The following is a 13,838-nucleotide window of genomic DNA, read 5'->3' as shown; positions in this document are numbered from 1 at the left end:
TCTAGAATCAAGGTATAAAGTAAGGCTTTCGGCATCTGCTCATTGCCCTGTCGTGGTTCTAGCCTGTCTAGTCACTCAGTGCTCTTGTATTCTAGTTGTCTCTTTGGTTCTGACCCGGCTTGTTTGTACTACCCTGTTTATCTCTGTTACCCTTTGACTCGGCTTGTCTCTCGCTTACCTGTCCTCTCGTTCCCTCGACCTCGGCTTGTTCCTAGACCATTCTCTACTTACTCCTTACGTTAAGTCCGGCCATTCTAAGGTCCGGTATACGTACCTACCACCTGTTTGTACTCTGCGTGTTGGATCCCTGTCCCGATCCTGACATTACGACAGGGCCAATGGATCCTGCAGGTACAAACACTCAGGTTGGTCCTTCTGACTCTAGGTTCGACGCCATGGATCACAGAATGGACCAGATGGCTCTAGCACTACAGGCGTTACTATCTCGTTCTGGTAATCAACCAGAGGAGATGCGTAATACTTCTATCTCTCCTGTGAGTTCAGGTCTAGAGGTAGCCACTGTAGGTGCTTCTTCCCGTATCACTCCACCTGTACGTTATGGTGGTTCTCCAGAGAAGTGTCGTGGTTTCTTAAACCAAATAGGTATCCATTTCGAATTACAACCCCGCTCCTATCCTACAGATAGGGCGAAGGTTGGATTTATTATCACATTACTTGTTGAGAAAGCTTTGAGATGGGCCAATCCATTGTGGGAAAATGATAATCCGTTAGTATATAATTATAATGCCTTTGTAGCTGCTTTCAGAAGAACTTTTGACCCTCCAGGTAGAAAGGTCAATGCAGCTAGATTACTGTTGCGCCTTAGACAAGAAAACCGAACACTTGTGGATTATGCACTAGAGTTCAGGTCCTTGGCGGCAGAGGTTAAGTGGAATGAACAGGCTTATATAGATGTATTTTTTTTTTTTTATTAATTCTTTATTTTTGTAGTGCACGTAAAGGAAACAAAAAAGCTTGAGGTGCCCCAAAAGCAATCCTCAGAAAATTCCCACGCTTAACATGCGGGGTATACGATTAACTGGCACATTTTTATATTTTATCAGGCTTAATGAAGTAGCTTTAAAACATCAGTTGAAATGTAAGTATATTATGTAAACAGGATTGGTTCATGCGTGAATTAGGTTAGTGGCAACATAGATAGTACAGGTAGTGTAGTAAAACGCTAGTGATAACATTTAGCATATATATATGTAGCTGCGTGATATTAAACAGGTCGCTTATATAGTATAACCAGCTAGGACAGAGTCGCTTATAAGTATACTAGTTGCGCTTATGGTTATAAATACGTGTCCTGGTGGCCTGGTATGCACCGGGGTGCCGCTTCCTCGGGTCGCTTTTGTACATCGGGGCGTTTGGCAGACATTGATGAGTTTTCGCCCGTCTTTCGTTTTGGATGTTGGGCTGGGGCGATGTTCTGCGGTGTGCCGTACCTGTCATCGGATGTAAAGCGCCCCCTCTCCTCCTGTATGGCAGGCATATGGAGGCGTTCTGCTTGCTTTGTGGCGGTGAACTCCGAAGAAGGCGTTTTGTGGCTTTCCGTCTGCGGGGGTGTTGGGCTATTGCCGCTCTTCTAGTGGGTCTCTGCCCACTAGCTGTTGCCGTTGTAGCTGTTACCCCCTTTGGCGCTGTCTCGCCGGGTCGGGGCTTCTGCCGCCCCAGTTTAAGTTGTCGCCAAGTTTATAGATGTATTTTTAAACGGGTTATCAGACATAATCCTTGACGAGGTTGCTACTAGAGAGCTTCCTGAAAATTTGAAGGATTTAATTTCTTTTATTTCTCGCATTGACGAACGTTTAAGAGAGAGGCAGAACACTCGAGAGAGAAACCGTAGACCTTCCTTTAAACTAGCTCCTTCATTTCAAAGTTCTGAATCCACAACCTCACTTTTTCCAGAACCTATGCAGATAGGCAATACTCGCCTCTCAGAGGAGGAGAGACAGTACAGGAGAAGGGAGGGGTTGTGTATGTACTGTGGAGTCAGAGGTCATTTACGCCTAAATTGTCCTAATCGCTCGGGAAACGCTCGCACCTAAGTTTCTCTAGAGGACAGGCCTTGGGTGTTTCTATTTTGTCCTCTAATCTTAATTATAAAGATCACAGGCTTCTGCTACCCGTTTCTTTAACGTGGGAGAAGGGAGTACTAGAAACTATGGCATTGATAGATTCCGGAGCTGCTGAGAGCTTTATCGACCAAGTTTTTGTTACCAAACACGCTATCCCATCCCAGTTAAGGGAGACACCCTTGGCCGTTGAGGCCATAGATGGTAGACCTTTAGTTGAGCCTGTTATTTTCCGTGAAACCATACCCGTTAAATTAACTGTTGGTATCTTACACGAGGAAGACATATCTTTATTGCTTATTTCTTCTCCTTCTGTTCCCATAGTCCTGGGGTACCCTTGGTTAAAAAAACATAACCCTATTATTGATTGGGAATTAGGGGAGATAATCTCATGGGGTCAGGGTTGTCAGGACAGGTGCTTACGGACAGTGTCACCGCTTTGCGCAGTTAACACACCGATTAATTCTACCTACTCTACAGAGGTACAAATACCGCCCCTGTACCTGGATTTAAAGGCAGTATTTGACAAAAAGAATGCTGATACTTTACCTCCACACAGGTCTTTTGATTGTAAGATTAATCTACTACCTGGTACTATGCCCCCCAGGGGTAATGTATATCCTTTGTCCACTAAAGAGAACTTAGTCTTAGAGGAGTATATTCGTGAGAACCTTGAAAAAGGATTCATTAGGAGATCCTCCTCTCCTGCCGGGGCTGGGTTTTTTTTTGTTAAAAAGAAGGATGGTACACTAAGACCTTGCATTGATTATCGAGGTTTGAACAAAATAACCATTAGAAATGCCTACCCAATTCCTTTGATTACCGAGCTCTTTGATCGTCTAAAAGGCTCCAAGATTTTCACCAAGTTAGATCTCAGAGGGGCGTATAACTTGGTGAGAATTCAGCAGGGATACGAGTGGATGACGGCGTTCAATACCCGTTATGGGCACTATGAATACACAGTAATGCCTTTTGGCCTCTGTAATGCACCGGCAGTATTTCAGGACCTGATCAATGAAGTTCTTAGGGAATTTCAACATGACTGCGTTATTGTATATCTGGATGATATACTTATACACTCTAGAGAGATTGAGACTCACCACAGACAAGTCAGAAGGGTATTGCGCAAGCTTCTTCAACATGGCCTGTACTGCAAATTGGAGAAATGCAGCTTTGACCAATCCCAGATAAACTTTCTTGGTTATGTGATTTCTGGGGAAGGGTTTAAGATGGACCCGGATAAGCTCCAGTCCATTTTGGATTGGCCTTTACCCAGGGGCCTCAAGGCCATTCAGAGGTTTATTGGATTCTCCAACTATTATAGGCGCTTCATTAAGGGTTACTCTTCAATTATAGCTCCTATTACCAATATGACCAGACAGGGGGCTGACACTAAGAACTGGTCTACTGAAGCCCTTCTTGCCTTCAAAACACTCAAGGAACTGTTTGCTTCTGCACCAATTTTAGTTCACCCTGATACGACTCTGCCTTTCCTACTCGAGGTAGACGCCTCAGAGACAGGTATAGGTGCTATCCTGTCCCAAAGGTTAGGTGTGGATAAGCCCTTACATCCATGTGGTTTTTTTTCCAAGAAACTATCAGGCCCTGAGAGCAGATATGACATTGGTGACAGGGAACTACTAGCAGTTATCATGGCTTTAAAGGAGTGGAGACATTTATTGGAGGGCACCTTACATCCTGTTACTATTTTGACAGACCACAAGAACCTGTCCTATATTGGGGAGGCCAAGCGCTTGTCCTCCAGGCAAGCTCGTTGGTCTTTATTCCTCACGCATTTCAATTACGTGCTCACTTATAGACCTGGTTCTAAGAATTCTAAAGCCGATGCTTTGTCTCGACAATATGAACCTTCTGCGATATCTGAGCCGGTTTTGTCTTCTATAGTACCCAGGTGCAATATTATCGCCAACACGAGTCTTAAGATTCACTCTCCGTTGCTTGGTCAGATCATGAAGTTGCAGCATCTGGCGTGTTTTCACAACAGTAAGGCGGCTGGGCATCCGGGTATTCGCAAGACATGTTCCTTGATCTCTAAAGATTTCTGGTGGCCTTCTTTACGGAAGGATATTAGGGATTTCATCGGAGCATGTGAGGTCTGTATGAAGACTAAGCAACCTCATACGCTTCCATGTGGGTTGTTACATCCCTTGAACATTCCAGAGAGACCATGGTCCTGTTTGGCTATGGACTTCATTGTAGATTTGCCTGTTTCTAAAAAACAGACTGTGATCCTCACGGTGGTTGATAGGTTTACTAAGATGACTCATTTCGTGCCCTTAACTAAACTCCCGACTTCTCCTGAATTGGCGGAGATATTCGCGAGAGAGATTTTTCGCTTACATGGGATACCTTCCGAAATTGTTTCCGATAGAGGTTCCCAATTTGTTTCACGTTTTTGGAGATCCTTCTGTTCTCAACTAGGCATCAAATTGAATTTTTCTTCTGCCTATCACCCTCAGTCTAACGGAGCTGCTGAACGTACCAATCAAAAGATTGAACAATATTTGCGTTGTTTTGTTTCTGAACACCAGGACGATTGGGTCGGTTTGATTCCTTGGGCGGAGTTTGCAGACAATAATCTCGTTTGTGATTCTACTCGTTCCAGTCCCTTCTTCATGAATTATGGCTTTCATCCTTCCATTCTTCCCTCGGTTTCTCCTTCCCAAGGGGTACCGTCGGTTGATGTTCATGTTGCCAATTTGAGGAAGTTGTGGGATCAGACTCGACAAATTCTCCTACATAATTCCATGTTGTTCAAGAAACACGCTGATAAGCACAGAAGGGCGGCTCCGGTTTTTGTTCCAGGTGATAGGGTATGGTTGAGTACTAGAAACATTCGTTTGAAGGTTCCTTCTATGAAATTCGCTCCTCGTTACATTGGCCCTTACAGGGTTCTGACTCAAATTAACCCAGTTGCGTATCGCCTAGCTCTTCCAGCTGCCTTACGCATTCCTAACTCCTTTCATGTTTCTTTACTGAAACCGCTAGTCAGTAACAGATTTTCCTCCACTATATCCTCTCCTCGCTCTGTTCAGGTTGAGGGTCAGGAGGAGTATGAAATCAACTCCATCATCGATTCTCGAATCTCCCGGGGGAAGTTACAATATCTTATTGACTGGAAGGGATATGTGTCAGGATCGGGACAGGGATCCAACACGCAGAGTACAAAGAGTAGCAGATACGTATACCGGACCTTAGAATGGCCGGACTTAACATAATACTACGTATAGAATGGTCAGGGACAAGCCGAGGTCGAGGGAACGACAAGACAGGTAAGCGAGAGACAAGCCGGGTCAAGGATAACAGAGAAGACAGGTAAGTAATAACAAAGCCGGGTCAGAACCAAAAGACAAGAGAATACAAGAGCACTGTGTGACTAGGCTGGCTAGAACCACGACAGGGCAATGAGCAAATGCTGAGAGCTCCCTTAAATACCCTGGTTCTAGAGACTAATCACGCCTCCGCCGAGACCTGATTCGTGTCCGGGATTTGACTGACAGGTCGGGCTAGAATAGCGTCATGACGTCGACTATTGAGCGTCACGTTACAAAAAGGCATAGTTCTCTCGCGGCCGGCGTTTACATGCGCGAGGGGACCGCGAGGAACGGGAGAATCATGCCGTCTGGATGGAAAAACGTCTAAGTCTCTACCCGTCTCAGGGGTAGAGACTACAGGTACCCTGACAGTACCCCCCCTCTCAGAAACGCCCACCGGGCGGAAGGAACCGGGACAAGATGGAAAGCGGGAATGAAAAGCCCTGCGAAGACGAGGAGCATGGACATCCTCCTGTGGTACCCAGGTCCTCTCTTCTGGACCATATCCCTTCCAGTCAACCAGGTATTGGATTCTCCCCCGGGAGATTCAAGAATCGATGATGGAGTTGATTTCGTACTCCTCCTGACCCTCAACCTGAACCGAGTGAGGAGAGGAGACCTTGGAGGAGAATCTGTTACAGATCAGGGGTTTTAGCAAGGAAACATGAAAGGAATTAGGAATACGTAAGGCAGAGGGGAGCGCTAGGCGATACGCAACAGGATTAATTCGATTCAGGATCCTATAGGGTCCAATGTAGCGAGGAGCGAATTTCATAGACGGTACTTTCAAACGAATGTTTCTAGTACTCAACCATACCCTATCACCAGGGACAAAACTAGGAGCCGGCCTTCTGCGTTTGTCAGCGTGTTTTTTATACAGTATAGAATTATGTAGGAGAATTTGTCGAGTCTGATCCCACAACTTCTTCAGATTGGCAACATGAGTATCAACCGACGGTACCCCCTGGGAATAAGGAACCGAGGGAAGAATGGAAGGATGAAAACCATAATTCATGAAAAAGGGGCTAGAGCGAGTTGAATCGCAAACAAGATTATTGTGTGCGAACTCTGCCCAAGGAATCAGACCGACCCAATCGTCCTGGTGTTCAGAAACAAAACAACGCAGATATTGTTCAATCTTTTGATTGGTACGTTCAGCGGCTCCGTTAGACTGAGGGTGATAAGCAGAAGAAAAAATCAATTTAATGCCTAGTTGAGAACAGAATGATCTCCAGAAACGTGAAACAAACTGGGAACCTCTATCAGAAGTAATCTCGGAAGGTATCCCATGTAAGCGAAAGATCTCTTTAGCAAAAATCTCCGCTAATTCAGGTGAAGTCGGAAGTTTAGGTAAAGGCACGAAATGAGCCATCTTGGTAAACCTATCCACCACTGTGAGAATAACAGTGTGCTTTTTCGAAACAGGCAAATCCACAATAAAATCCATCGCCAAACAGGACCAAGGTTTTTCTGGAACTTCCAGGGGATGTAAGAGACCACAAGGAAGCGAATGAGGTAGTTTAGTCTTAGTACAGACCTCACAGGCTCCGATAAAATCCTTAATATCCCTCCGTAAAGAAGGCCACCAGAAATCCTTAGAGATCAAGGAATATGTTTTGCGAACGCCCGGATGACCAGCCACCTTACTCTCGTGAAGACACTGTAAGAGCTCCAGTTGGAGTTCAGGAGGAACGAAGTGTCTAGACGCAGGAGTCAGTCTAGGTGCCAGATGCTGCAAGCTCCTGATCTGATCAAGAAGCGGAGAATGGATTTTGAGAGTTGTGTTAGCGATGATATTACACTTAGGTACTATAGAGGATAAAACCGGCTCAGATATGGCAGAAGGTTCATGTTGGCGAGACAAGGCATCAGCTTTAGAATTCTTAGAACCAGGCCTATATGTGAGTATGTAATTGAAGTGAGTGAGGAATATAGACGAACGGGCCTGTCTCGATGATAATCGTTTAGCCTCCCCAATATAGGATAAGTTTTTATGATCCGTCAAAATGGTAACAGGATGCAAAGTCCCCTCCAATAGATGTCTCCACTCCTTTAAAGCCATGATAACCGCTAGGAGTTCCCTGTCACCAATGTCATATCTGCTCTCAGTACCCGATAATTTTTTGGAAAAATACCCACATGGATGTAATGGTTTATCCACACCCAACCTTTGGGACAGGATGGCACCTATACCCGTCTCAGAAGCGTCAATTTCGAGTAGGAAAGGCAGAGTAGTATCAGGGTGAACTAAAATTGGTGCGGAAGCAAACAGCTCCTTGAGAGTCTTAAAAGCCAGAAGTGCTTCAGTAGACCAATTCTTAGTGTCAGCCCCTTGTCTGGTCATATTGGTGATAGGAGCAATAATAGAGGAGTAACCCTTAATGAAACGTCTGTAATAATTAGATAAACCAATAAATCTCTGAATGGCCTTGAGACCCTTAGGTAAAGGCCAATCTAAAATGGATTGGAGTTTCTCCGGATCCATTTCAAACCCCTCTCCAGAAATCACGTAACCAAGAAAGGTTGTCTGGGATTGGTCAAAGCTACATTTCTCTAATTTGCAGTACAAGCCATGTTGAAGAAGTTTGTGCAAAACCCTTCTGACCTGTCCGTGGTGAGTCTCAATATCCCTGGAATGTATAAGTATATCATCGAGGTATACAATAACACAGTCATGTTGAAACTCCCTAAGAACGTCATTAATTAGATCCTGAAATACCGCCGGGGCATTACAGAGACCAAAAGGCATTACAGTATACTTATAGTGCCCATAACGAGTATTGAACGCAGTCTTCCACTCGTGTCCCTGCTGAATTCTCACCAAGTTATAAGCACCTCTGAGGTCTAACTTAGTGAAAATCTTGGAACCCTTTAATCGATCAAAAAGCTCGGTGATCAAGGGGATCGGATAGGCATTTCTAATGGTTATCTTGTTCAAACCTCGGTAGTCAATGCAAGGTCTTAAAGAACCATCCTTCTTTTTAACAAAAAAAAATCCAGCCCCAGCAGGGGAGGAGGATCTCCTAATGAACCCTTTGTCTAGATTTTCACGAATATACTCCTCTAAGACTAAGTTCTCATTCATAGACAAAGGGTATTCATGGCCCCTGGGAGGCATAGTACCTGGAAGTAAATTAATTTTGCAATCAAAAGGCCTGTGTGGGGGTAAAGTATCAGCCTTTCCTTTGTCAAATACCGCCTTTAACCCCTTAAGGACACATGACGTGTGTGACACGTCATGATTCCCTTTTATTCCAGAAGTTTGGTCCTTAAGGGGTTAAATCTAGATACAAGGACGGTATCTGTACTTTAGTAGAGTCGGTAGAGTTATTAAGTGTGTTAACAATACAAAGGGGTGACACTCTCTTTAAACATCTCTCTTGACAACCCTGACCCCACGAGACTATTTCCCCTGATTTCCAATCTATAATGGGGTTATGTCTCTTCAGCCAGGAGTATCCCAGGACTATGGGAACAGAAGGAGATGAAATGAGTAGTAGAGATATCTCCTCCTTGTGTAGAATACCAGTAGTTAAGTTAAGAGGTGTGGTCTCCCGGAAAATCACAGGCTCAACTAAAGGTCTACCATCTATGGCCTCAACAGCCAAAGGTGTCTTCCTTAACTGGGATGGGATAGCGTGTTTGGTGAGAAAAACTTGGTCGATAAAGCTCTCAGCAGCTCCGGAGTCTATCAATGCCACAGTCTCTAAAGTTCCCTTCTCCCAAGTTAAAGCGACGGGTAATAGAAGCCTGTGTTCTTTGTAGTTATGAGTAGAGGACAAAATAGAAACACCCAAGGCCTGTCCTCTAGAGAAACTTAGGTGCGAGCGTTTCCCGGGCGATTGGGACAATTCAAACGTAAGTGACCTCTGACTCCACAATACATACACAGTCCCTCCCTTCTCCTGTACTGTCTCTCCTCTTCTGAGAGGCGAGTAAGGCCTATCTGCATAGGTTCTGGAAACTGTGGAGTTTTGGTTTCAGGACTTTGAAATGAAGGAGCTAGTCTAAAGGAAGGTCTACCGGTTCTATCTCGAGTGTTCTGCCTCTCTCTTAGACGTTCGTCAATGCGAGAGATAAAGGAAATTAAGTCCTCCAAATTCTCGGGAAGCTCTCTCGTCGCTACCTCGTCAAGTATTACATCGGATAATCCGTTTAAAAATACGTCTATATAAGCCTGTTCATTCCACTTAACAAGTGTTCGGTTCTCTTGTCTAAGGCGCAACAGTAATCTAGCTGCATTGACCTTTCTGCCAGGGGGGTCAAAAGTTCTTCTAAAAGCAGCTACAAAGGCATTATAGTTATAGACTAATGGATTATCATTCTCCCACAACGGATTAGCCCATCTCAGAGCCTTCTCAATGAGTAAGGTGATAATAAATCCCACCTTTGCCCTATCAGTAGGGTAGGAACGGGGTTGTAGCTCGAAATGGATACTGATCTGGTTCAAAAAGCCACGACACCTTTCAGGAGAACCAGCATAACGTACAGGTGGGGTAACTCGGGAAGAAGCACCTACAGTGGCTACCTCTAGCCCTGAACTCACAGGAGGAATAGAAGTATTACGCATCTCCTCAGGTGGATTATTAGGACGTGATAGTAACGCCTGTAGTGCTAGTGCCATCTGATCCATTCTATGATCCATGGCGTCAAACCTAGGATCAGGAGAACCAAGCTGACAGTTTGTACCTGCAGGATCCATTGGCCCTGTCGTAATGTCAGGATCGGGACAGGGATCCAACACGCAGAGTACAAAGAGTAGCAGACTTAACGTAATACTACGTATAGAATGGTCAGGGACAAGCCGAGGTCGAGGGAACGAGAAGACAGGTAAGCGAGAGACAAGCCGGGTCAAGGATAACAGAGAAGACAGGTAAGTAATAACAAAGCCGGGTCAGAACCAAAAGACAAGAGAATACAAGAGCACTGTGTGACTAGGCTGGCTAGAACCACGACAGGGCAATGAGCAAATGCTGAGAGCTCCCTTAAATACCCTGGTTCTAGAGACTAATCACGCCTCCGCCGAGACCTGATTCGTGTCCGGGATTTGACTGACAGGTCTGGCTAGAATAGCGTCATGACGTCGACTATTGAGTGTCACGTTACAAAAAGGCATAGTTCTCTCGCGGCCGGCGTTTACATGCGCGAGGGGACCGCGAGGAACGGGAGAATCATGCCGTCTGGATGGAAAAACGTCTAAGTCTCTACCCGTCTCAGGGGTAGAGACTACAGGTACCCTGACAATATGGTCCTGAGGAGAGGACTTGGGTACCTCAGGAGGATGTACATGCTCCTCGCCTCCGCAGGGCTTTTCACTCCCGTTTTCCATCTCGTCCCGGTTCCTTCCGCCCGGTGGGCGTTTCTGAGAGGGGGGGGTACTGTCAGGGTACCTGTAGTATCTACCTCAGAGGAGGTGAGACTTAGACGTTTATCCTCCCAGAGGGGTTGTTTCTTCCGTTCCTCGCGGTTCTCTCGGCCATTTACAAGCCGACCGCGAGGGATCCACTTCCTTATATGACGCGACGCTCAGTAGTCGACGTCATGACGCCAACCTGGGTCGACCTGTCAGTCAAGTCCCGAGCACTAATCAGGACTCGTCGGGGGCGTGATTACCCTCTAGAATCAAGGTATAAAGTAAGGCTTTCGGCATCTGCTCATTGCCCTGTCGTGGTTCTAGCCTGTCTAGTCACTCAGTGCTCTTGTATTCTAGTTGTCTCTTTGGTTCTGACCCGGCTTGTTTGTACTACCCTGTTTATCTCTGTTACCCTTTGACTCGGCTTGTCTCTCGCTTACCTGTCCTCTCGTTCCCTCGACCTCGGCTTGTTCCTAGACCATTCTCTACTTACTCCTTACGTTAAGTCCGGCCATTCTAAGGTCCGGTATACGTACCTACCACCTGTTTGTACTCTGCGTGTTGGATCCCTGTCCCGATCCTGACACTTGCAAAGGCAGCAGACAAGAGATCAGCCACTTTTGCAAGCTGTTCTAGATACACACCCATTGAGAAAATACATGTATAATTAAATGCATGCAGGGTTGATGTAACATGGAAACCATGTTAAAGGATAGGATTGTTGAACATCTAAAATCACATGGATTTCAAGATCAGAGACAACATGGGTTTACTTCAGGGAGATCATGCCAAACTAATCTTATTGATTTTTTTGATTGGGTAACTAAAATAATAGATCAGGGTGGTGCAGTAGACATTGCTTACCTAGATTTCAGTAAGGCTTTTGACACTGTTCCAAATAGAAGGCTTATCAATAAACTGCAATCTTTAAGTTTGGATTCCAATATTGGTGAATGGGTAAGGCAGTGGCTGGGTGACAGGCAACAGAGGGTTATAGTCAATGGACTCAGGCACTCAGGCCTGTGGCAGTCAGGGGGGCCGGATGCATGGACAGGGCCTGGGATCTCCCATCTGGCCCAGCATTAGTTCTTGTGCTTTATTCCAGCGATAGTTGTGGGCCCCTGCCTGTGGAGGCCTTGCAGCTATCACAGTATCACCTCCCAACTCTTATCTCCGTAGTGTGAGACCTGGCAGCATGCGTGTTCCCCCTCTCAGGGCTCTTCACTCTCCCTCGGTGCAGTGCAGGCACTCTGTGTGGAGTGAGAGGAGGGGAAAAGATGTGACATTACATCCTCTGCTCTAATTTCACACATGCACAATGGCCTTAACACATCTACCAGAGAAGCAACATCTGGGAGGCAGAGAGCTGATTGAATGCATCCAGGAGGATAGAGACACAAAAGGTGGGTTGGGGTGACATGGGACATAGATATGTGGGTTTGTGGGTTTAAATAGGGTGAGGTGGGAGAGAGAAATGTGGGTATGTTTTTTTAGCATCGCCCCATATGTCCCTACCGGGTGTTAAAATCAGGAATTAGCTAAAAAGTAATTGCTTGTTAGATGAAAATTTAAACTACTGTCTCTCTCCTGTAATTAGTTTATTTAAAAATAGAAGCTATGCTCCCCTCTGTTTCCTTTCCCCCAATTCCCCAAGGAGTTAAAGGTACCATAACAACTAAATCTCAGTGGCATTCTTACCTCAAGGGGTTAAACCCTTTCCAAACGGTTTAACCCCAAAGTTACCTCCTGGGGAGTTGTCCACTACTATCCCCTCGGTGGCATCTGGCTTCTGAATTTTCAGAATCAGGAAGTGCAGAGTGCCGCCGGGCAGGGGTGCTATTGATTGGCTAAAATGGGATACATTTAGATATATATAAAAAAAAAACATCAGAAGTAAAAGGACAGACAAAATTAGGTGGATTAGGTGGTGGGAATTGGTAAGGGTGACTCTCCCAAGGGGCTCCCACCAGGGGAAATTGAGCTCTGTGTAGTCTGGCCCTTCTCCCAGGATTGCCAAAACTGGGAAAAAAGATTTAATGATATGTCTTATTTAGGATGTTACTTTGTCTATTAGGTATGTATCTTTGATTGTAACTACCACCATGTCTACAGAGGTTGTCCACTCCCATGCTGGGCATGGGATCGTCTATCTGCTAGAGTTAGCTTGTTGAATAATTTCTGATTGTGCAATGGGATCTCCTCTATTAATTTGGAAAGCAGAAAAGACTAGGGCTCCAATGTTATTGGTCTCTGAAGGACCCTAGAAATTAGATATTTCCACCACATATGGAGGTATGACCCCTTCGCTCCACAACTCCTCCAACATAAATCATTGGAAGACCTGACCATGCGGAACAACTTGACCGATGTGGTGTACCACCTAAACATAGTCTTATAGAGTAACACATATATAGACATTGAGGGCAGCCTCTGGACTTCCTCCCTTGCCGCAAAGTCTGAAAAGATTTTCTAAGGGCTTGACTTACAAGGCAACCAATCCGAGCACGTAAATCCTCACATACCCCATCTTTAACCCTACTGAGACTTTAACCCCTCCCTCGTCGGCAGGGATAAATGAGGGATAGGTTAAAAATGCAATATTTTGGGGGCGGAGTTAGCAAGGGGTCTGATAGGATGCACCTGCATTGAGCTCCGATCCGTGGACTACATTAAGAGCCTCTGGCAGTGAAAAAATGGGGTTCATACCTGCCCCAAATGCATCTGCATATACCAGCAGATATGGGGCAGCGCTCCAAAAAGCTCCGGGCTGCACAAGCAGGAGGTTCCCGAGATAGTGGGGAATACATGGCCTGCGGCCTACAGCGAGCTGAACCTAAGATGGCGGCCGCACCAGCTGAGGAGTCCTCATCCTCGGATAAGAGGGAAATTGAAGCTCTGGATGATTTCCCCACAGTGACCCTCTACAACCCCTCCTCAGACGAGGAGGATGATATTCCTTCCACTAAAGGAGATATAAAATCACTCCTGAAAGAGATAAAGCAAGTACTAGCTACAGAGGTGGGAAAAGTGAACGGAGAAGTGCACACCCTAGGAAGCAGAGTGAAGGAG

The sequence above is a fragment of the Pelobates fuscus genome, chromosome 9, assembly GCF_036172605.1.
Source record: "Pelobates fuscus isolate aPelFus1 chromosome 9, aPelFus1.pri, whole genome shotgun sequence".
NCBI lineage: Eukaryota > Metazoa > Chordata > Amphibia > Anura > Pelobatidae > Pelobates > Pelobates fuscus.
Note: the sequence above shows the minus strand (reverse complement) of the source record.